General features: G+C 43.9%; 1 long non-coding RNA gene across 1 annotated transcript in view; it reads right to left on the reverse strand.

The window, feature by feature from the left end:
* Nucleotides 1–9,157, reverse strand: part of LOC138299939 (uncharacterized) — a 143,372-nt gene extending 134,215 nt beyond the window's left edge. Inside the window, exon 1 of the long non-coding RNA XR_011204882.1 lies at nt 9,116–9,157. This is a non-coding gene — a long non-coding RNA (uncharacterized lncRNA). The remainder of the gene's footprint in view (nt 1–9,115) is intronic.
* Between the last annotated feature and the right edge of the window lie 15,582 nt (nt 9,158–24,739).

A 24,739-nucleotide genomic window follows, 5' to 3' on the forward strand; every position in this document is an offset into this window, starting at 1 on the left:
CAATTCACTCACTCCAAGCCCTCAGCCGTGCAAGGGCCAGGAACCCCACACGCGCTATCTGCCAGAGGACCTACGTTCTTGCAGCCAGTACACTCTCCTGCACCAGTACTGGGACCTGGGGTGCAGCTCCATAGGGGGACCACAGATCACACACTCCAAAACCCTCAGCTGTGTCTGTGCCAGAACCGCACACACGCCGTCTGCCAGAGCAACTCAGTTCTTACAGTCAGTACACTCTGCTGTTCCAGTACTAGGACCTTGGACACAGCTCCATCAGTGCACCTCAGTTCCACTCTAGCGAGGTCACTTACTTTCCCATACTGGGACCCTGCTTGCTTGTGGAACCCCACTCACTTACAGTTCCATCACAGCAGCTCAATTCTAATATTCAGTTGCACTGCCAAGCCAATACTGGACCCAAAAGAGCAAAATACAGCTCAGCCAGTGCCCCTCAAGTCTAACATCCAACAGCACTGTTGATGGGAACCACCACAGCTCCCTCAGAAACCATCATATCTAACATTCAGTGAACATTTCTTCTCAGTACTAAGGCTCACACACGCCCTTCAGGACTCCTCGCTTCTGTGGTTCAAAGGCAATGCCACTCCCTTACTAGGCCCCATTCGCAGCTTCACAAGGGCACCTCCAGGTTAACACTCGGCAACACTGGTACTCCAATACTTGGCTCCACACATAGTTCTGTTAACATACCTCACTTCAGACGTTGTCTCCCGTAACTATTCCAGTACTGCAGCCCACATACAACTCTGTCACTGCACCTCAACCCTAACCTGCAGTGCCCCATTATTCCAACATTAGGAATTACACAGCACTCCATTTCTCATTCCTCACTCACTGCCTTTCTGTTCCAGCACTGGGGCATGACACAGCTCTGTCCATATCCCCAATCCTGTTCTGAAGCATCCCAATATTGCTCTATTAGGGGACACTTACAACTCTGCTAATGCACCTCTTAATGTTCTGCAGTGCCCCCTGCTGGTCCACACTCTGACTTCTGTTTGAGGATGTGGGGGAGCCAATTTAATCTATTCTTAGCTGCCATCTTTATTTGGGAGGGCGTGTTTCACCTAACTCACTCCGTTCTTTCCTTTACTCTGTTTACACTCAACATTTTCTTTCTCCCCCACTTTTCTCTTTCCATCTCATTCTTTCACTAAGTTTTTTCTCTTCCCTTCACTCTTTCCTTGTCTTTTTTATTTTCTCTTTCCTTTGACTCAGTATGCGTCTTTTCACTTTTTTTTTATCTTTCTTCCTTCCTTTCTTTGGTGTTTTTCTTATATTTATCTGTCAATTCACGTAATACTATAAATCCCTCTTTTTCCCATCTGTATGTGGGAGCCACAAGTTACTTGTCGGGGCCTGAAGTGTCAAAGTAGTTTTCCCATTATGTGTCTGTGGGAAATGTGTCAGTACAGAATATATGCTGGAACAACGCATGCCTTTACCACGAATGCCTTAACAACGATTTTTCATTGTAAAGACATTCCTGGGAAAGGCATGCGTGGAATGGCATACATGGTTCCAGCATGCGACCCCTCTGACCACCCACCTCTGTCCCTAAAACTACAGCGACCCCCCTCACCCCGCCCCTAAAACTACCCTGACCCCCCACACTCGCCCCTAAAACTACCCGACCCCCACCCTGCCCCTAAAACCTAAACTATCCCAACCCCACCACCGCCCTAAAACTACTGCGACCGCCTGCCCCTAAAATCTAAAACCACCCTAACTCCCCACCACCGCCCCTAAAAGTACTGCAACTCCCCTCCTGCCCCTAAAACCTAAAAGTACCCTGCCCTCCACCCCCTCGTAACACATAAACTACCTCAAACCCCCAACCCACCCCTAAAACTACTGCGACCTCCACCCCGCCCCTAAAACCTAAACTACCCCAAACCCCCACCCCGCCCCTAAAACCACTACAACCCCTCCTCCCCTAAAACCTAAAACTACCCCAACCCCACACCCCAAAAACTACTGTGACTCCCCCACCCCGCCCCTAAAATCTAAAATTTACCCGACCCCGCACCCCGCCCCTTAAAACTAAAATTACCCCCACCTTCACCCCTAAAACTACCCCCAACCCTACCCCAGCCCCACTTACCTGACCAAGTCCTTTTCGATCCTAAGTCTGTTTTCCCCTGCCTGGCGGAGGAAAATAGTGTAGTTGTTCAGGAAAGCGTGGTTCCGGTTTCGTGGACCACGACCCTCGTTGTTCTTGCGTCGTTCTTCATGCTGCTTCCCGTCAGTACATACATGCCCTGGTTCTTTCACTGCTTGTTTCTTTCACCATCTCTCTTTTTTTCTCTAATGTTCATTTTTCACTTTCTTTTCACACTTCTTTCATTATTTTTTCCTCTTTATCTTTCGTCCGCTAGCTTTCTCCCTTTTTTCTTTTGCCTCACACATTTACTCTATTTCTTCTCTTAGTTGTGTTTTCATTTTCTCGATCTTTCATTCTTTCTCTTCTTTCTTTTATTTCTTTGCAATCCCTTCTCTTTCTCCCTTTTGTCTGTTGTATTCCTTTTGCTTCTCTTTTTCTGCCCCATCCACTTTCTCTCCTGAGGCCTAGTTATCAATGGAGCAACAGGTGCAGTGGCACTGGTGCCCACAGACCTATGGACCTCACTAAACTCTAATTATTGCTGTATTTTCCTACTGAAATTTCAGTGAACCATTTTCCTTTCTTATCCCGTGGCCCATGACACTGTTACTACGCCACTTGTCCTCTTCATCTTACTCCCAACTCCCTCTTTCCCTTCACCCTCCAATCCGTCCCAAATTATATTTTTGTTATGGTGTTTTGAGCATTATACTCTAATGCCAAAAGTTTATTTCTGATAAAGGTTTATATGATAATTGTATATGTTTTAAGACAGAGGAAGAAGGTAAATGGAAGTGCTTTAGTTAAATGCTGGGCCACTGGAATTGTATGGCAGGAAAAGACGAAATTATGAGGCAGGGTTAACCAGTTTATGTGGCAAGAAATCCAAGTTATAAATTTACAATGCCAATAGCTTTAACTCACAAAGTGTGAGATATTGCATTGCAGGTGCCTGTTTAAGAGTAGGCAGTGGCCTATGGGGCCACTGCCTACTCTTAAAAATATTATTTATTAACATTCTCAAAGGGGATGAGAACGGGTTACTACCACTTTTCAATTGGTGTTAAAGTATTAATGGTTTGCAACTGGACTTTGGTTGTAAAATATTAACGCATTGTACTGTTAATTTGTATTCGGAAGGGGCCCCTGAGTAACGCCCACCCTTCCAAATACTGAATCGCTAATCCAAATCGTGATCCCGTATCAAGTTAATGAATTGCATTCTGCCTTTTGCACATTTGAAAAAGCATTTTTGTAGTTGCAAACACATCGATTCTGAGAATGAGGCCATTTGAATAAATGCTTTGTATAGCTGGCCCAAAATGAAGGCAGACTATGGGTCGGATTAGGGCCTCCAATTGATCTTGTAAAACGCGCACGGGAAAACCGTAATCCACTCCGCCAATGTCGTAATTAGGGGCCATATGTACAAACACTTTTTTCCATAGACACAGAATGGGTAAAAACCTTTGCTACATCTAGCCCTTGGTCCATAATCACTATCGAGAATTCTTGCTAAGCATTACGCTCTTTACCACCTGCAGGTCTAAAATGTATTTTTGATGTGAAAATTATATACAGTATGGCAAATCATTTAAATAGGCAATTGCTCATAACAAAGCCCTAGTGTCTGCTAGAATATATCATCAGCGCTCCTATATTATTTTGCTTTCAGTGTGATGTATAATCAGTTTGCGTACTCCGAAACCATAGCACTCTGACACCTATTAACGGCCTTACTATATTTCACAAGATCCCCAATTAACGCTACATACAAATATGTAGCACTTATACTCTGTTTGCGACCACAGAGCCAGAGGATGCTGCGCAACAGTTGTAAAATAATATTTTAGCTGCATGTGAAAGCAATACTACAACGTAGACGTGGCTTTTAAGGCTTGAAGTTTACATTGCATAACATCTGTGGGAAATGGTTCATGTGGATCAACTGAAGACAGAAATTAATTCTTGCTGAAGAAATCAATGTCTAAGGAGTCATGATAAATATGCCAATTCTTACTTAAAGTGCTGGTATGGTGGCTCCTCGACGCTAAATCTTGCAGTGATCTGCAGGTCAGGAGTACAACTCCAGGCTCGCTCAGTTTTTTACCTTTCTGAAGATTGCAAATTGAGTACAAATAACTTGGAAGATAGTCAGTGCAATATTAGGGATTTTTGAGGTCCTGGGTGAGGAATATTTTCCTCCCCATTTGTGAACAGCTTTGGATGTAATGCCGATGTCAGCAAATTCAAACTTTTATGATTCCAAGCAATAGTTAATCATGGGTTGACTTTTTAAGAAAGAGGTGCATGCAAAACAGCTGAAAGATCTAACTCCCCTGTGTCCGCCAGTCAAACAGTGCCAAAAGAAAGCTTGAAAAAACATTGAAAAGGCCATATCTTTTAGTGACTGGATAGACCTTATTTGTTTTTCATAAATAGAATTTCATGTGGAGAATAAAGTCTAAATAGAATGTTCTCATTATAGATACAATGTGGTAAAGATGGGTGTTTGGTACCCAAGTACGTCTACCTCACTTCTCTCTACCTCATCTATCATGAGCATGAAACACTCCGGAACACCCAATGACCCGTTCCCACACTACATCTTCAACCTGGGACAGAGTGAGATTAGCAGCACCCTAACTGCCCATCCTCAATGCCTCCATCTCAACGGCCACCATCCCAGACACCTGGAAGCACGCAGAAGTAAAACCGGTCCTGAAGAAACTGTCTGCCGACCCCAGCAAACTCAAGAACTACCACCCAATATCGTTGCTACCCTTTCCCCATCAAAGTCCTAGAAACAGCCATCAACAGACAGACCTCTGAACACCTAGAAGAACATAGTTCCCTGGATGCCTCCCAAGCAGGTTTTCGCACCAACCACAGCACCGCCTTGATCGCCACAACGGATGACATCAGAACCCTCCTTGACCACAGAGAAAAAAATAGCCCTAATCCTCTTCGACCTCTAAGAGACGTTTGACATTGTATCCCCCCACACCCTCATAACCAGGCTTCACCCCCTCGGTATTCAGAACAACGCACTCAAATGGATACACGCCATCACTGGACGCACCCAAAGAATCTGCCTACCTCCTTTTACCTCAGAACACAAGAACATCATCTGTGGCGTTTCCCAGGCATCATCCGTCAGCCCTACCCTCTTCAGCACCTACATGATGCCTCTGGCAGACATCATCCACAGCCATGGACTCAACATCATCTCATACGCTAATGACACACATCTCATTCCATCACTCTCCAAAGAGCACGCCACCCAGAGAGCCAACTTCTGCAATGCCATGAGCAACGTGGCTGAGTGGATGAGAACCAACTGCCTGAACCTGAAGGCGGAAAAGACAAAAGTGATCATTTTCGGAAACAATGTATCGCCCTGGGAAGACACCCGGTGGCCTGCCACTCTAGGACAACCCCTTATCCCAAAGGACCACACCCGCAACCTCGGCATCATCATCAACAGCAAACTCACCTTCAAGCGAAATATAAACACAGTCGCTGCATCCTGTTTTCTCCTCCTCTGCATGCTATGAAAGATTTCAAGATGGATCCCTGTTGACATCTGAAAAATGGTAACCCAAGCCCTAATCACCAACAGACTTGACTACAAGAACACACTCTGGGGGTCATTCCAACCCTGGCGGTCAAAGACCGCCGGGTTGGAGGACCACGGTAGCACCGCCGACAGGCCGGCGGTGCTCCCAAGGGCATTCCGACCGCGGCGGTAAAGCCGCGGTCGGACCGGCAACACTGGCGGTCTCCCGCCAGTGTACCGCCGCCCTTTGGAATCCTCCAAGGCGGCGCAGCTAGCTGCGCCGCCGAGGGGATTCCGACCCCCCCTACCGCCATCCAGTTCCCGGCGGTCCGCCCGCCGGGAACCGGATGGCGGTAGGGGGGGGTCGCGGGGCCCCTGGGGGCCCCTGCAGTGCCCATGCCACTGGCATGGGCACTCCAGGGGCCCCCATAAGAGGGCCCCTACAAGTATTTCACTGTCTGCTTGGCAGACAGTGAAATATGCGACGGGTGCAACAGCACCCGTCGCACCTTCCCACTCCGCCGGCTCGATTACGAGCCGGCATCCTCGTGGGAAGGGAGTTTTTCCCTGGGCTGGCGGGCGGTCTTTTGGCGACCGCCCGCCAGCCCAGGGAAAAACTTAGAATACCCTCCGCGGTCTTTCGACCGCGGAGCGGTATTTCGGAGGGGGGAAGTCTGGCGGGCGGCCTCCGCCGCCCGCCAGACTTGGAATGACCCCCTCTATGTCTGAACCACCACCCAACTCCTCAACGGCCTCCAAACTATACACAACTCAGCAGCAAGACTCATCCTAGATCTTCCTAAATGCACCAGCATCACCCCTCACCTCAAAAGCCTACACTTGATGCCAGTACACAAGAGGTGTAAATTCAAGATCCTGACCGTCGCCTTCAAAGCGCTCCACATTATGGGACCCAAACACATTAACCACTGGCTGACCTTCCACCAACCCACCAGAAAACTCCAATCGACCTCCTTTGCTCTCACACATATCCCACGCATCAACCGGGGTCGCGGTGGAGGCCGCTTCTTCTTGTCCCTCACCACTAAAGCTTGAAATGACCTTCCCCTCCATCTTCGAACCACACACCCGCTCCGCAACTTCAGGAAGAAGATCAAGACCCGGCTCTTCAATGAGATTCACCAGTATGCAGCGTCACAACAGCGCGCATGGATACCCCTCAAAGTGATACGCCACACTCAACAAATACTGAATGATTGACCTATCTCTCACAACCTCATTGTGGTCTGCCCCAACTCTCTTTTCACTTTGCATCATAATTTATTTTGTATCTCACCCCTTCTTGCTATTTCTGTTCCCTCTACCTCCATTCTTTCACCACCTCATTCCTTTCTTGTTATTTCTCTTTCACTATTTCTTTTTCTCTATCCAGTATTACCTCTTTTGCTCCCTTCTGTCTCTGCACTTTCTCTATTCCGACTTCTCTCCACTTCCTCTCTTCTGTCTTCATTTCCTTACCTCATCTCTCGGTTGCTATTTGTCTCTTTTTCACAATACTCTCTATTTAACCCTCTCTCTCTACCACAGTATCAACCTCGCCTCTATTATTCTACCTTAGCTATGTTTCCCTCTACTTCTCTGCTTTTCTCTCCACACCTCATCTCTTTCCACCCTCACCCTCTCTTTCTACCTTTCTCGCTGCATTTCTCTCTGCCTCATTGCTCTCTTTACCAGACTTGCCTTTCTATACCTCTTCTCATATATCTCTTCTCTCCTCCTCACCTCTCTCTCTGCATTTCACCTCTTTATGTTCCTCTTACAACATCACCTCTTTAACTGTCTACTGTCTAAATGTCTATAAAACATATTTCAACCTTACCTCTCTTTCTACCTCACCTATTGGTGTACCCCACTCTCTCTCTTTCTCTTTACATGCCTTTCTCACTATTTATCTACAACAATATCAACTTACCTACCTTACTCTAAAACCTTACCCAGACCCTCTCTTTTTCTCTATCTACCTTTTTTCTACCACTAGGTAGCTTTCTTTCTGACTACCTCTCCTTACTCTCTTTCCAATATTTCTTTCCCTTCCATACTTATCTGTCCAGCACATCTCTATTACTAGTTCCGTTCTCCATCTACTTCACGTCTCTAGCTATAGCATTCTACCCTTCTGTTACCACCCTTCCCATTTCTCTTCTTTAGCATGGACAGAGGTCACTGTTTGCCTCACAGAAGTGTGCACTTAAAAAGGGGAGACACCTAGAAAGAGAAGTGAAAGAACAAGGCAGAGGAGAATTGATGGAGGAACAAGGCAGGGGAGGGGGATTAAGGAGGAAATATTTAGATTTTAATTGCTGGAATGGTGAAAATCTTCAGAGCAGAAAGGTAAAGAGGGGTACAATAGAAATGGAGAGAGGGTTTAGATAAACAGAGATTTGAGGTTGATATAGAAGTTAAGCAGATGGAGGAGAGCTACAGGGAGGTGAGATGGAAACATCAATAAAATGCAGACAGGGAGCGAGAGAGTTGGGACAGAAAGAGGTAATAGAGGTAATAGTGAAGTAGAAGTATAAAGGTAGGCACAACGAGTGGTAAAGAGAGATGTGAATTTGTGCAAGTGAGATCGTGGAAGGGAGAGAGGTATATTTAGAGAAAGGTGAGTAGACATTGGTGAGGTAGAGAAGTGTGAGATAGAGGAGGAGGACGTACAAATAGGTAAAGAGAGAGGGGTGAGGAAGAAGATGTTTAGGGAAGTACATCGAGAGACAGAAAACAGAAAGATTATTTTTAATTGAATTACCACAATCTACCTGCCTGACAGCGCAAAGGTTAGTGAAGTGCATATGCCCAAAAGGCAGATTAAAAAAGATGTTTTCAATGCACACATTTATTATTTCGGGAAGTCTGACTCTCAAGATCATATTTCTGGGGGATGAGGGGGGTGTGGGGGGCGGGGGCGGGGGTGCTTTCGCCGGTAGTGGCATGGTAAAATACCCACTTTACTCATGACATAAATCAGCTCCGATAATGGTGACTCTTACTCTTTATAGAGCATAAAAACTGTAAAAGTTGTACAAATGTAATAGGGAAACAGTATGCTATTATTGGCCTATTGAGACAGCATATAAGATGTTTCCAGCCACGTTTCCCACTTTTGCTGACGGCTGTACGTCTTCTGTTAAGTCTCTGACCTCTGATTTACACAACAAGCCTTCATCTGCCCTAATGAAGTTAATGACAAACTCTCCAGTGTATGCACATCTACACCTTTCATTACGCTCACTTCAAACTATCAGAGTGAGCAAAAGTTTGCTGGAGTCTATTTTTCATACACTCGCTCATCACTTCTCTTCCCTTTTAATTTAATTGGGAGTGACGCAACGCTGAACACAAACTTTTCTCGCTTTTTTCTGGCTTCTATTTTTTGATTGCTTTTGACTTTGCAACATATTTTTCTGACTCACTGCACAATCTGCTCAGTGCACGTCGACTGACCTCTTGGATCGTTCCCCCCGCGCTACGCCCACTCTTTGCGCCGTGCCTACGTAGGCTCTCATTGGCTAAGCCTGGTGTTTGTTACTCAGTACTCTATTCAGGCGCCAAGAAGAACGTCACACATAGTTTTAATGCTGTTTCTGCACCTCGGTGAATGGAGTGCCAGCAGCAGGTTCAGAATCCCAGACTGGTGATGTATCAGCAAGTTGCAAAATATGATTTTCTTTATTCTAACAAAGGCAATGGAACCCCAGGTCCTACTTTAAAAATAGAGCATTTTACTGTCAAGTATTTATTTTGGGTTAGTGAGTATTCCAATGGGAAGGGAATATTAAAAAGCAGATTAATAATGTTCACACTCTGGGCCTCGTTTACAGCTCATAAAGCTGGTAAATCTGCACATTCATATTATGCTTAGTTCAAAATGTGAATTTCCGCATTGCCGAAAGACAGTAATACCTGAGTGAGCACAGAAATACATTGTTGCTTAATATCGAATAAGTGCCGGCGGAAACTCCTTCGCACATGAATTTGGAAATCTGTCCGTAAACGTTTCCTGCTGTTTTTTAGCACATTGTTTTTACGGTATGCAATTCAGTTCACGGGGGAAAGACGCCCTCAGCTTTCATTGCATTTGATTGAAAGTCGCATGTTCTAAAATCAAGGTGTGCTAAAGTGTACGCGGTCGTTTTAAGGTAACTGGCGTTTGCAACTTTGCACAGCAGGCGAAAATAACGCTGACAGACTCCCACTGTCAAAATCAGATGGCAGATTGAACAGTTATTCATATAAATACAAAAATACCAGTTTCAAACGTTCTAGCCTGACAAAAAGCACATAACAAACCTATGACAATGTCCTAATGAACAATTCACAAGACAACGGCAGGTGAGTCCATTTAACCACCCAGGACTGTATAGACAGTTCCCCCAGACACTCCGATACTACGTCAGCAGTTATCTGGTATATGTCATGGCCCTGCACAAGACCCAGCTGGTGATACAGTATGTTGCTGCAAGACGAACAAGCAGAACAGTACAGAATGGCAATACCAGTCCCTAGACGCAGGAGGAGTGCAGTCAAAGTTACGTGCCTTAAATATATCATGGTCTCCCATATTGACAACATATCACAAGGAAATAAACAACATATTTTGTTTGCCAGTGCTGAGCGTTCTGCAGCAAAACGGCGGTTCATGCCAAATTGCCCTAAAAAAATTACATCAGTGTTTTAGTTTCACTACTTGCTCCTAGCAGCATGCAGTTAGCTTGGTGCGCAGGCTGGCACTGCCCACGTTTTCAAAGATGTTGACAAAAGTCATTACCTTCACATCACTTGTCTTCATCCCAGTCATTGCTAATGTAGTAATCCATCTGCGTGAGACAAGAACAATAGGAAATGCTGAAAAGGAAGCCATCCCATCTATTGTTGTTAACAGTAGGCTTACCTTCCCAGCATCCACCTGACATACCAAGCTTCGATGAGACCAAATTGAAAGGATGGAGTCGTAATAGCATTAACAGTTACGAGTAGGACTCGGAGTTATGTACCTGCAAGTAATCAGGCCATTACCTCGAAGACCACCCCCATCCCACCACCAGTCAGTGCTAATGAGGAAAGCCAAAACACCTCTATATTTCCATAATAACCAGTGTCATGTCAGATTTCAAGGCACACCCAGTGATTTATTGAACACCACAACTATCAATGGCATACCTTGTTGCTGTTTACCTGTCAAACATCTGCAGGTTGATGGCAACGATGGAGCCCACCCACGCACTCTGTTGGATTAGAGATTTGGGAGATTGACTGTCCCTGACATTTTGTTCCGCCACATTGTGCTGGACTGACCTGGCATCCCATTTTGTGATGCTAAGCTCCCTCACGGCTTCCATGATGCCACTAAGTCCAGGCAGAGTCACTGTAGGTCCCCAAGTTGTGCCTAACAAGCTTTCATGGTGCTCATCCTTTTCTTCAGATCCTTCACCTCCTATGTGCCTGCTATGTCCTCTGTGGGAGGAGAAGGGCAATGCCGAATCCTACAGTGTTGGCATTAGTTCACTCTGACTCACATCATTAAAATGTGTAATATATGCTCATCCTAGACCGCCTCATCACCCTTCTGTAGTGCCAACATACTGATGCAGGTGAAGGGGAAAGAAGGGCCAGCCATACTGTTAGCAAGCGTATAGACTGTTGCTATAGCTGGCGTTCTAGCTTTGTCTGGAGACCAGGTGGCTGCTATGATCGCAGCTGTGATTGTAGCTGAGGTATTGGCTGTGCTGGATATAGTCAAGAGGCCCTCGCCCACCTAAAAATCTTCATGTGTAGATTTATCTGCTGATAGAGTAGGTATGCTTGTTGCATTACCCCAGTATGTACATTGTCATTTTTTTGAGATACAAATGCCAAAATAGATTGATGGAACATGCAGGGTCATGTTTTGTTCCTCCTGATCTATGGGTGTCCAAACCGTAGTATGTGTCCACTTCAAAACAGAGACAGACGTTGTGCCACATTAAGTTTAGATCAATACCAGAAGGTTTCTACCTGCAGCAGACAGCCCTGTGTCTGTAATTCGATCCAACGTAATGGCCTTAGTCCCACCCATGCCCAGTTTCCCCATTATGCCTTAGCCCTATGTTACAGGTGAACACACAGCAGTGCATCTATTTGGTCTCATGTCCTGACATTGGTTCCATGGGACCTGAAATCACACCTTATGAGATTCAGAGTCCTGTGCGAACAGGAGGCCATCTTGGCAGTTGTATATAAACTATTTGAAAGGTGTAGACCTTTGCTTGGCTTTGCTTTAGAGATGAAGACCCAGTACATCTCTTGTTCCACCTTCCATAGTCACCTCACACTCAGCTCAAAATCAGCTAGGCTCAACTTAGAGGCAAAGTGTAAAGTATGTGTGCAGCACACAAACAGTAATAAAGTGAACACACAACACAAGAAAAAATGTAAATCAATTTGGAAAAATAGAGAACATTTTATTAAATAAAACGATACCTGAACAACAAAAATCCAAACAGTAAAACCAGAGAAATTCTCTTTTAAAATTTTAGGTAACTATAGTGCCTAGAAGCACAAAGAGCCACTCACGGTCATCTGGTCGTACTAGACCTGGGTAAGTTACAACTTCAGGTCCACCGTGATGGAGTGTGGGCCGGATACAAAGCTACTTTCTTAAAGTCTGATGCAAAGAGTTTCATTCATGTTAGAAGAGGCGCCAAGGAGCAGCCACAGCACCACAGATGGTAGCTGCTTTAGTACGAAGAGCAGGCCTAGCTTCATGGACAGTCATTGCTGTTGTGTGAAGTGCAGATCTCGTGTTGTCGGTCATCGCTGGCGGTTGCTGCATCGTGAAGAGTCGGGTTCACCTGAACTTCACATTGGCGGTTGTCAGGGGTGGCAGAGTCTCTGCAGGAACAGGCCTGTTTATTGTTGTGAGGAGCCCAAAACAGCAGAATTTCTCCTTTCTTCACAGAGGAGTGTATTCCTGTGCCAGCCAAGGGATCAGGACCTGGAAGGCACCTTTTGGGGATCAGGGACTCACTCTAGAGAGGCCAGCAGGACCTAGGCAGGTCCAGATGTAGCAGGTCAACTGGGCAGTTGCAGGGAAGCCTCTGTAGATTGTTGTGTCCCTGTAGTTCAGAACAGGAGGTCCGCCAACTGACCTTCAGAGTCACTCAGGTTAGCCTGGAATGAAGGGAGCAGGTTCAGTCGACCTTCTAAAAAAGGAAGGAAGCCATCAAGCAGCAGGGAAGTCCTCTCAAGAACAAGGCAGGCTCAAGCAGCAGGGCAATTATTTGGTAGCAGCGGGGCATATCTCTGGGGAAAAAGGAAGGTAATAAGTAGCGGGGCAATCGTAAAGAACAAGGAAATACTTCCTCTGTAATGTCCACAGGTCCAGTAATGTACTAAAAAGGTGGTTCAGGAGGTCCAGTATGTATACCTGGTGCCGCCTTTGAACTGGAGGTGACAATCTGGCTAACCACACATCTGGGTATGGAAAGCACACATCTGGGTATGGAAAGTTCTTTCCTTCCCCTGCCAAGGCCCCATGTAGTCTGGGATGGCAAAAGACTGGTGTCAGGTCCCTTTCTGTGTGTGCTAAAGGCAGCCCTTTGAAATGTAAGTGAGGCAGGGAACAGCTTCTCTCCACCCTTCCTGGCAGATGGCCTATATTTCCAACGCCTAATTCCCCTTTGTCTCATTGTCTGTAAGAAAAACACAAACACAAAGGCCAACTGCCAAGCTATTTAGAGTCATGCAACCCAGTACACATGCAACAGGTATGAAATGGTTAGGACAAACAAATGCCAACTTTCTAAACGTAGCATTTTCAGAATTGAGACTTAAAATACAACTTTACCATCAGATAGAGGTTTTAAATTACAATTCATTTGAATTCAAACTTCACCTTCATATCTGTTTCCAATCAAATGTTAGCACTTATTAAATGCAATACGGTAACCTAAAGTTATCTAATGGGAGAGATAGGCCTTACAATGATGAAAAATAAACATAGGAGTTTTTCAATACCAGGGTATGTAAAGCTTAAAAACAAATGTCCTATTTTTAAATACCGTGCACCCTGCTCTATGGGCTCTTTAGGGCCTACCTTAGGGTAACTTTTTTGTTTTAAAAAGAAAGGTTTAGGCCTAGCAAAAGGTTTACTTTGCAAGGTCAATTTGGATGCTTTATGAGTGCACTACTGGGAGACGTGGAAGACCTGAAACATTTTGTACAGTGTTTTTCAAGTGGGTGGCACAATGAGTGCTACAGGCTCACTAGTAGCATTTAATTTACAGGCTTAGGTACATGTAGTACCATATACTAGGGATTCATAAGTAAATTAAATATGTCAATCAGGTGTAAGCCAATCATTCCATGTTTGAAAGAGAGAGCACAAGCACTTTAGCAGAGGTTAGCGGTGCTGAAGTACAAAAAGACCTAATATCCATTTAAACAAAATAACAAAACAGGAGAGCTGATGGCAAAATGATTGGGGGGAAGACCACACCAAGGATAACAGGTCATAGGCATACCTTACAAGACATCCAAGATGTTTAGGGGATTGTTCTGTATGGTGTAAATGGAAGAACAGCGGACACTCACCAGCCTGCCCAAGGTTTACCCAGTGCCTAAAACAATTGACAACTGCTATCTATTTTCAAAGTTGTGAGAAAAATATTTGAAAAGTAAAGGAGCAAGAAAACAGCAATGTCATTTTCATTGTATACTCACAGGCAGGAGTTAATTTTAACTCTCACAAAGAAAGGTTTGTTCTTTGCTAGTAAAATTACGTGAATGTGCAGAAGTTGGAGAAGTAGGAAACACTGCCCATTATGGGTAGGCCTTTGTAGGCAACTATGTGAGACTTGCATAGTAAAAGCTTTGCACACTCCTAAATTACACATCCTAGAAAATGAAAATGTTCTGTTTGAAGCAATGATTGTAGCCAGAAGTGAAAAGAAGGAAAAAGTGAGCCATCTTTTTATGGTTTAGCTTGACAGCACGGCTGTTGCCAGGCAATTCATTGAGAATCGCAACAAAAGGGCCTTTAGCTCTGCCCACATGTTCGGATCCAGGAGCACATGGTTTGATTGGGCAGAAGGTGTGTGTCTCCACATAAAAGTGCTTGCCCTCCAGCAGCTGTGATTATTTATGTTGGAAATGGCCCTTTTTGCAGGCTTATCCCCAAACGTCTTGCCTTTCTCCTCCTATTTTTCTGACCCTCTTTTTCTTGACATTTGGACTCTGGGCACTTTACCACTGTTAATCAGTGCTAATGTGCATGTGCTCTCTCCCCTAAAACTTGGCATAATTGGATAACACATATTTAGCTTGTTTAATTTACTTGTCAGTCCCTTGTAAAGTAGTATACCATATACCCAGGTCCTGTAAATTGAATGTTATTAGTGGACCTGCAGTGCTGATGGTGCCACCCACAGAAGTAGCCTTTCAAACTTGTGACTGGCCTGCCACAGCAGGGCCTGTGTGTGCAGTTTACTGCCACGTTTACTTGGCAAGTCATACGACTTGCCAAGGCCTAACTTTCCTTTTTACTACACCTAAGCAACCCCTAAGGTAGGCCCTAGATAGCCCTTTGGACAGGGTGCTGTTATGTAAAAGGATAGACATATATTTTTATGTTACTTGTCCTAAAAGTGACAAACAGCAAATTTATTTTCCCTGCGTGAGTGCTGCACCTCTCATAAGTTTGCATTGGGAATTTTATATATATATGTCTAAGTGGTAATTTCTGATCTGTAAGGAGCAGTATGGGCATGTTTGGTATCTTTGGAATGGTAGTGAGAAATACTGGTTACTAGTGTAGGGGGATTTTACATTACTACTTTAGAAATGGCAGGTGTGTATCTCCCTTGCCCTGACTACAGTGAGGGTCCCTGCTTGCACAAAGTGCATACTGACTGCCAACCAAAGACCCCATTTCTAACAAAATACAACTATTGGGCCTGCAACGCTGATTGCGCCTTCCACAGACGTAGCCTTTCAAACTTGTTTCAGGCCTGCCACTGCAGGGCTTGCGTGCACACTTTACTACCAGATTGACTTGGTAAGTCAAACTACTTGCCAAGGCCTAAACTTTATTTTTACTACACCTTGGTCACTCCAAAGGTAGGCCCTAGGTAGCCCTATGGGCAGGGTGCTGTGTATGTAAAAGGTAGGACATTCTTTTGTGTGTTACATATTCTAGTAGTTACAAGCAACCTATTTTGTTTTTCACTACTGTGAACACTGCTCCTCTCATAGGTTTGTATTGGAAATTCCCTTATATATGTCTAAGTGGTAATTTCCGATCTGTAAGGAGTAGCGTGGGCATGTTTGGTATCTTTGGAATGGTAGTGAGAAATCCTGCTTCTTGGTGTAGGTGGATCTTACATTACTATTTTAGAAATGTCTCTTCTAGAAAGTGGGCATTTCTCTGTGCTTATAACTAGTGCTTTCAGCCTGACTACAATCCATGTCCAGGGCAGAGTGACAGCTCAACTTTGTGCATACTCTCCAGATGGCCATCCATCAGGGAGGGTTGGGTGTGAAAGGGTTATATCTGCATTCATCTACATACTAATGGTGTTCCTGGGGTGGGAGAGAGGAAGACAGAGCACACTTTACACTTGAATAAGTTGGGGCCTGCACTCACACACAGGGCTTGTTTACCCACGACTGATGTCTGAAGCCTGAGTAGGGGAGATAGGAAATTCTTGGAACTGGTCAAATCTGGCTGGAACTTTTTCCCATCTTATAGAAGCTGGGACCTGGTAGGGAGAATACTTTTGAAACTGGGACTGAACCTCTGCCAGAAGGACTGCTGGACTGTACAAAGGACTCATCTGGATTGCTCTTCTTTTGTTGCTATGATGCCTGGTGTCTGCTGGGTGGCACAAAGGACATCTGGATTGCTTTTCTATGTGTTGCCCTGCTGCCAGCTGCTCCCTGCTCCTCTGTCTTTCAAGGCACTGTGGTGCTATCAGGAGGAACCGCCATTAGGGATACTTGCAACTTTATTGAGTTACCTGCTACCCACTAGGATATTAGGAGGCCTTTCACTCTGCTGAAAAGTGATCTCATGTGCTGGCCTGCTGCCTGCAGCCCCTCTTGGTACGCCCATTGAACCCCAGGGGCAGGTGGTTGGCCCCTCCTCCTTACTCCGGAATGCATCTCTCACCTTAAGAAGCTGCTCCCCAGTGCCTGGTGAGTGCTGGCCATTGCCCACTTTGTATGAGCTTAGAGCGTAGTGCTACCCCTAATTCCAGGAGTACTGTTGGGACTAGGTGCTTCTTGTCGTGATTGAGGGTTTAAGGAAGATTAGTGGTTACCTGGAGTCGAGCTTGCAGCATGCAGGTTGTCCGCGCAAAGCACCGAAGCCCCGAAGCTACCCTCTCTATCTACACATTGCTGAGACGACGTTTGCCCCATCCCGATGTGGGATAAGCCACCATGCTGTTGCTGAGTTGTGCAGCAGTGCCTCCGTCTCAGAGGATTGACGTGACTGCCACCCTTCAGGAACACCACAGGAGGGACCCTACTTGCCTAACCAGAGCAACGCCTAAAGGCTGCACCATGAAGATCCCCTTGGCGCGGCCCTACCCTTCAGGAGCACTTGCCTACAACCAAGGCTCAGCCCGTCACCCCAAGCGAGGCTGGGCGAAGCACCAGCCGACTAGGTGTCATTTTTACTCAATCCTGACCGCCTCGGACCTCAAGGCTGTGGCGACCCACAGAAGGTACTTTCCTGCGCCGCCGCCCCTCATCACTGGGAGGACACAGGCAGGCGCCCCAACCCTTTTTTGAGGACTCCCGACACTAAGGACCCAATGAGGTCTCCCCAATACCCTCAACAAAGTTTGGTGCTACCCCCCTCCCTGTGGTGATAGGACCATGGTGAGCATTGTTTGGCCTCTTGAGAAAGCCCTGGGGCATCACCCAGCCATCCCCCCTACCTTCCCTGGTGGCACTGCTTTCCTCAGGACGTGACCCAGTGGCCACAGAGGGTTCTTGGGTCGCCCATGCTTAGGAGTCATGATCCGGGCCCCTACTGTATAAGATCTATGGGTTCATTGGATTAATGACTTAGTAGTATGGGATATATCCTCAATAGAGGTCCCATACATCACTAGAAAGTGAGATCTGTCTTGTGGGATATTGCCCTAATTGCCGTGCAATCAGAAGTAGGCACCCAGGTAGTCCTGCACCCTACCTCCCTATTTCCGCCAGGTTCACACTACTGTTATAGGGCAGGGTCCCCAGTACTTCTATGGGCTCTTATTCATTGGTATACTGATGAGGACCCTTGGTGGGTTAGATAATTATGATGGGAAATGGTGATTTAGATGCTTATGTTCCTAACCCACTACTGCGTTTCATGGTTTGATGTAACAATGCCTAGCATTTTAGGATACCTGCACTGACAGGATAAAAAGTACTATTTCAGTAATGGCCAAATATGCACGGTACGAATGAATTATGTCATTCTGGTCCTTGTGATATATAATATACTATTTTTTTTTTTACATAACCCGGTGTGAAATCTCTTTTTGTGGTGTATTTATTGTGTCAAAGGTGTAAGTGTATTGTGCAAATGCTTTACACATGACCTCAGCGGATAAGCCTGACTGCTCTGTGCCAAGCTTCCAGGGGGTGTGCAGGTTATCTCTGGTGTGTAACCTACTCGCCCTGACTAGAATGGTGGGTTCTGCCTGTCTGAGAAGCACACTCTAGCCAACCCAATACCCCTTACAGTGTATTTCTCTGGCAGCAGCACCAAAGGGAGAAGGGCAGTCATTAACCTACATTGACTTTTAGGTGTGGCTTGACAGTGCAACTGTCATCTGACCTCATGTAATCAACAAAAAAGAGATTCTGAGTCCTATTGAGTAAGGTGCTCAGGCTCCACTCACATGTTGACGCCCCTGAGTAAAAGATTTGATTGGGCAGATTTTGTGTGCTTCAACTAAAAAGACATGACAAAAACACACAGGCATGTATTGCACTTTGTGGCTTGTCGTAAACTTTATACTTGATGCAGACAGACTGAGCATTGTTACTGTGGCAAGCCAATGATCATGGCTACAGGCCTGATCTGTTTACTATGAAATGTTATGAAAAAAAGCACCAAGTCTGATGTATTTATTGTGAAAAGCACATGTCACATTTGATAGGTATTTCGGTTTGAATTGTTATTACTGTACATTAAAGCTTATAGATAGGTATTTTTTGCAAGCAATCTCACAGATTACTGTGGTAGCAAGGGGTTTCACATTTCCCACCCACTATGACAAACCATTGGGTTCTCATTGAGATGATTCTTGTTAGGCCCTTTGACATGGGATGTATACTGTTTTGCAAGCTGTATTTTCTACATATTTGCAATTTTCTAACAGTATGCTTGATGGATACCGGTTTATCTCCACTTGAATAGGCTGGTATTGGGTAAAGTGTAAGACCAATGTTAAAGGGTAAAGGCTTCATTAGTTCATTGGAAAATCCATGACAAATTTTAAAGGTTTGATCTGTTTATGAAACGTTATAATAAAGCCAATAGACCAGACCTACTTATTGTGAAAAGTAAGCATTAAATACAAGAGATCTTTAAAGATGGATTGTTATTACAGTTTGCTAAACCCTGAAGGCAGGTACTTTGTTACATGGAATTTCACAGATTACTGTAGTAGGCAAGGGGTTTGGTGTTGGTGTTGTAGCCAAACTGTGGGGGTAGCAGTTACGCACTGCAATCATCCTTATTAAGTTCTCTGAGGAGATATAGTACTTTTCATTACCATCAGTAATTGTGTTTACATTTGAACTTTTATGGCTGTATGCTGAATGGTTGCATTGTGGAAAGCTTACACTCATACAATGGCCTTAAGCTGGTTATGGTGACACACCAATGATAAAGGCTATGTGCTTGACTGTTTTTTATGAAAAATTTGCACTCAAGGCAATAGGCCTGATATATTGATTGTGAAATGCATAGGTTAAAATCAACAGACATTTAAGGGTGGGTTGTTATTTTCTGTATTGAAGTCAACAAATACATGTTTTGTTATAAGACATGTCAGATTAGCTTTGTAGGGAATTCTTTGATGTGGGTTACTGTTGCTGACAAACTCTAGGAGGAGGGAATTTGCACTGTAATACTTATTGCTGAAATCTCTTCTTAGATGTATGCGACGAGCTTGTAATAAAAAATCAGTATATAACACATTTGATATGGATATAAATATATATCCATACAGATACATTGAAGACTTTTCCACCGCTCTGTTCTGTCTTTGGAGTGTCATTTACTCTCTCTGCTTCCATCCATGACAGTTAACTGCATAGGATATTGGGTCTATCTGCATCAGGCATTGGCTCTTTTGCCATGTGATTGATGGCATTTTATGATCACATGTGTACATCCACCTAAAAATGAGTGTGCTTTAGTATAATCAAGGCTGATTGGCCAGACTGAATTGTCTACTTTTATAGTTCCCTTTCATTCATGTGTCGTTCCATTTTTTATTTTCATATTTTTTTAAGAGGATACTACAGCTTTACAGGCAGTGCTAACGGGCTGCATGCTTGCCACTTATTTCATACGCAGTGCACTGTATTTCACGAGGCCACTTCGTCTGAACCAGAAGATCATTATAGAATGTTGTTGTCCATAGTGTATCATTATTTTACTACTCCAAGATGGCCAACTCATTGGTTCTAAATGTGGCAGCCTTGCTTGAATTTTAAAACAATGATAGACTTATTACAATAACTTTGGACGACGGACACTTGCTGCTATGTTTCGTTCTGTTATTGCAAACATATGCCCATCGTGTTTTCTACTTGTATTCTTTTAATTTATCTTGCATATGTTGTTGAGTTTGCGTGTGTTTTATTGCAGTTGTGTCAAAGAGTGAATTGAAGGATGGGCCAGTAACTGATGATTAGATGCAGGAGTGCAAAGATGAGTGACAGTGTGTGTGTATGATGACTTATTGATTGTCTATAACCATCAGTGATGCAAAATGCACTTTCCTTCATAAGCCAGACCTATTGGAATTGCCATTGTCTGTTCTTAACACATGGAGCAAGTATGAATGAGTTTTGAAAAATTGACTTGTGTCCCTGAGTATCACACCCAAGTTCAAGACAGTTTCTGTATTGTGTGCCTTATATAACTTTCGCACACATAGATAGCACATGACAGTGGTTATCTTCTAACAGTATCAGTAATGTGATTGCACAGCATCCTTCAAGATATTTTATTCACCGGCTTCTTGTTTCTGTTTAACTTGTGGTTAATGTCCAGATGTAGTACCCCCCATATACTGATATATTGTTTTCTGAGTTAATCATGCACACTTTATATCTTGTCTCATACGTTATATTTAGTTCACAAATGTATTTTTATTATTTATGCTGTTTAATGAAGTGGGCTTACCCATAAGGGAAAATCAGCATAATAATTTGCTTTTCATATAGGGCATCACACTGTACATGTGCCATTTCTTAGTTCTGTAAATCACAATAAATGTAATCTATGAGTATGTAGCTCACTAAGCCATCTTAAATAAGTTATGGTCAACGTACACCAACTGTTTGCATAGGTAATACCATGGACAAACATGCATTTGCTTGTACAGCACACATCATGCACAATTGTACTTTGTGTACATCAGAGGAAGTCAAATAATGAACTTAATTGGGGTGTATTTAAATATCACAATAATTACCTACCTGGCGTTCAGACTGTTTATGGGTGTGTCCTTTAGGTGAATGGGTTAAAAGATGTGTATAGGAGTGGTCATACAGAAATATCCAGTATGTTTCAACTATTCAGTGTGCATTTACTTACCACCAATGGCTTTTTCCAAGTTCCCTGTTACCTCCATGAGGGGAATACGAGGCCTGGAATTAACGCTTTTTACTGGTATCTCCCTGTGAGTTAATGAGCGTTATGAGTTGTTTCCCTATAATGGGGAATAACATGTGAGCGTTTTTAGTCCAAATCTGCAAAGAGAAATCATGGATCTACTCAGCTAACATTTACCACTTTCTCAGTGCGTGCAGTAAATGTTACAAGGGCGTTTTCATTTGAACCAGGGAGAGGGAAATAGGGCCATGGGCAGGAGGTGGCATATTTCATTTTCCTTCAGCTGGTGGGAGCTTCTTCTGCGACCCTTGGCTTCTCCCTTGCGATCCCTGGCGTCAGAGGTGGCAAAATCAGTGCCAGGAACACAGGGGCAGCTCGTTTTTATGGGCATCGGTTGGGGCACCACTTTCCTTGTTTCAGTAATTTTTTTTAATTAGACTAATAGTGAATAATAGCATATAATTCACTATTAGTGTAATAATAAATGGAGTATGACCTCATCTGGCAGCTGAGGTAAGTAATCATTATTTTAAATATATTTTGTGAGCGTGCTGGCGGGAGAGAGTGTGCTTATGTCAGAAAAAGTATGTGTATGAGTGAATGTGCATATATGTGTAAGCATGCGTGTTTGAGTGAAAGTAAGGGTCAAATGGCGTTACCCCTAACATTTTGGCGTCGATGCATAGGTATTATGTACTTGAGTGAACTCATTTAGCCGTGCTCAAATTAGCAACAGCTTCGTGAAATAGTAGTGAAGATTGTGACATTATTCACATTCACACATTGTGAAGCAATGTTGGCAAATGTGCATCCATTTCACCTATCAAGTGAAAGCACGTCAGAATTTCATACTTGTATTGCTTTAATGTATCAGGCAACCATCTGCAATAAATCACCCTCATTAAACAGGGCGGCTATTGTAAGAAATAGAGTATATTTTGCCAACTTTATATGATCTTGGGCAATTTTCCGGTATAAACAATTGTAATGCATGTTCCTGTATTCATAACTTCCGTTGTGTACTTTTAGATACATGGTGGTCATAATTTAGACTGTACAACAGTGGCGTAACAAAGGTCCCCCGCAGAACCCCTCGCCAAGCTGGGGGAGCCCTCAGCACAGTACACTGTGTACGGGCGGAAAGCCCCTGACTGGGTCCAGGAGGGAGGGGGGACTTTACAGGTAGTGCGGAGGCCCCCCTCGAGTTTCGTTACTTTACTGCTGTACAGTTGTCTTTACCGAAAGCAAATATTCTTTATTTCAGGTATTTGTCTGTGGATATTGAGTTCTGTGCACACATTTCTAAAATACGCGCTGTATAAAAAGCATTTTAAGCGCCCTGAAGTTCATGTTCTCTCTTTGCCCGAAGAGCTATCAAAATCCAAATTTTTCCATGCCATAGACGATTTGTTAATCAAATATTTTTGTAGCATCACACTGAACAACCTAGAGGATGCCAAATGAGACAGACTTCCTTTTTCGGAATGAGTTACTGGAGAGTTGCATTAGAATGCCCAAATAACTATTTCAAATATATTGAAGAGATACATTAGTTGGATGTTTCCATACATCATTTCAATTGCTTTTATAAAAACGTTCACTTAGGCACTTGATGAAAAAGTTAATTCTACAGCTCATGCCATAAAGGCACAGGTTACTTTTTTAAATATGATATTAGTGGTACTCCAGAGGTTAATTCTAAATGTCCTAAATTAAATCCAAGTGTCCTGAGGCAAGATTACAGGAAGATAAGCCGTTGACTAGAGCCTGTTATGAGGGATGGGTATACGTGGCATCGGTAGAGAATGAACAGAACACAAGAATCTGCAATTGGTGCTGGATGGGGTGATAACTGGTCTGCGATCAGTGGAGGACAAGCAGATAACTCAAGGTGGGGATCAGTGGAGGATAGATATATTGATATACGCTGCAGTATGTGTAATGGATTAACAGATCACATAATTTGGCAATCTGTGGAGGCCAGGTTTATCATTGCAGGCTATGACATATGGTGGCTAGACACTCGAAGTGCTGATCAGTGGAGGTTAAACATATCACAAGAGGCTGTAATTGATAGAGAATAGGCAGCTAGACTAGATGCAGCTGTCAGTGAATAATAGGCAAATCATTCAATGATGTGATAGCTGAAAAATATACAAATCAACAGAGCTGTGAACAACTAAGTATTTGGGGGTCACATAAAGCTGATATGGGCAGAGGATAGGATGGATCGTAGGTTTCTTTTGAGGATTGGAAGATCACCAGAAGTGGAAAGAAGAGGATGGGTGGAAGATCAAATGTGGTGAGTTTAAGAAGATCACTGGAGCTGCAACAATAGCAGTCTAGGTGGAGAAGAACTCCAGAAATGAAAGTTTCCAAGAAATGACAGGTGAGGATGAGAGGATCATTAGAATCGGTAATCAGTGTAGCTTTGGCAGATGGTGAGAAATGTGATTAGTGCAGCATTGATAGATGATTAGAGTTCAAACAGACATAGTACTAGAAATTAATCAGAACAAGATCTGCAGATTACAAGAGCTTGATCAGTGAGGGTAAACAGATCATCAGAAACACTATGCAAGGCTGAGCCAGCTGATTAATAGAGTCTGATATCAGTAGATGGTAGACGTATCCTTAGCCATGGTCATCCGTGTTGAATAAGCAAATCACCAAAGCACAAGACGATCACTAGAGCTAAACCAGTGGAGGATAGGCATATCACTAAAGATAGATCAGTGGAGGTTAAACAAATCTCTAGAAATCATGAACATGTACACACTGGCTGTTTATTAAACTCTGATATCAGTAGAGGATAGGCAGATTACTAGCAAGAACCATCAGTGTCAAAACTGCAAATTAGCACAGACTGAAATAAACAATGCATAGGCACATCACTACAGAGGGTGAACAGTGGATGATTGCAGATCACAAGAACATACAATGTGTGGAGGATCAAAAGGTAATTAGCTTGATATCTTAGATACACAAGCAGATCTCTGAGATCACTGCATGATAGACAGGCTACAAAAAGTTGTGATAAGTTACAGATGCTGTGATTTGGTAAATACAGTAAGATCACCAAATGATGCTATTGGTGGACCTTAGGCAGATCACTAGAACAGTTGAGAAAAAGGTCAACAGAGTCTATTCTGTAGAGCGTCAGCAGATCAGTACAGCCTGTACAGTCAGTATAGTATGTCATCCA

The sequence above is a fragment of the Pleurodeles waltl genome, chromosome 1_1, assembly GCF_031143425.1.
Source record: "Pleurodeles waltl isolate 20211129_DDA chromosome 1_1, aPleWal1.hap1.20221129, whole genome shotgun sequence".
Classification (NCBI taxonomy): Eukaryota; Metazoa; Chordata; class Amphibia; order Caudata; family Salamandridae; genus Pleurodeles; species Pleurodeles waltl.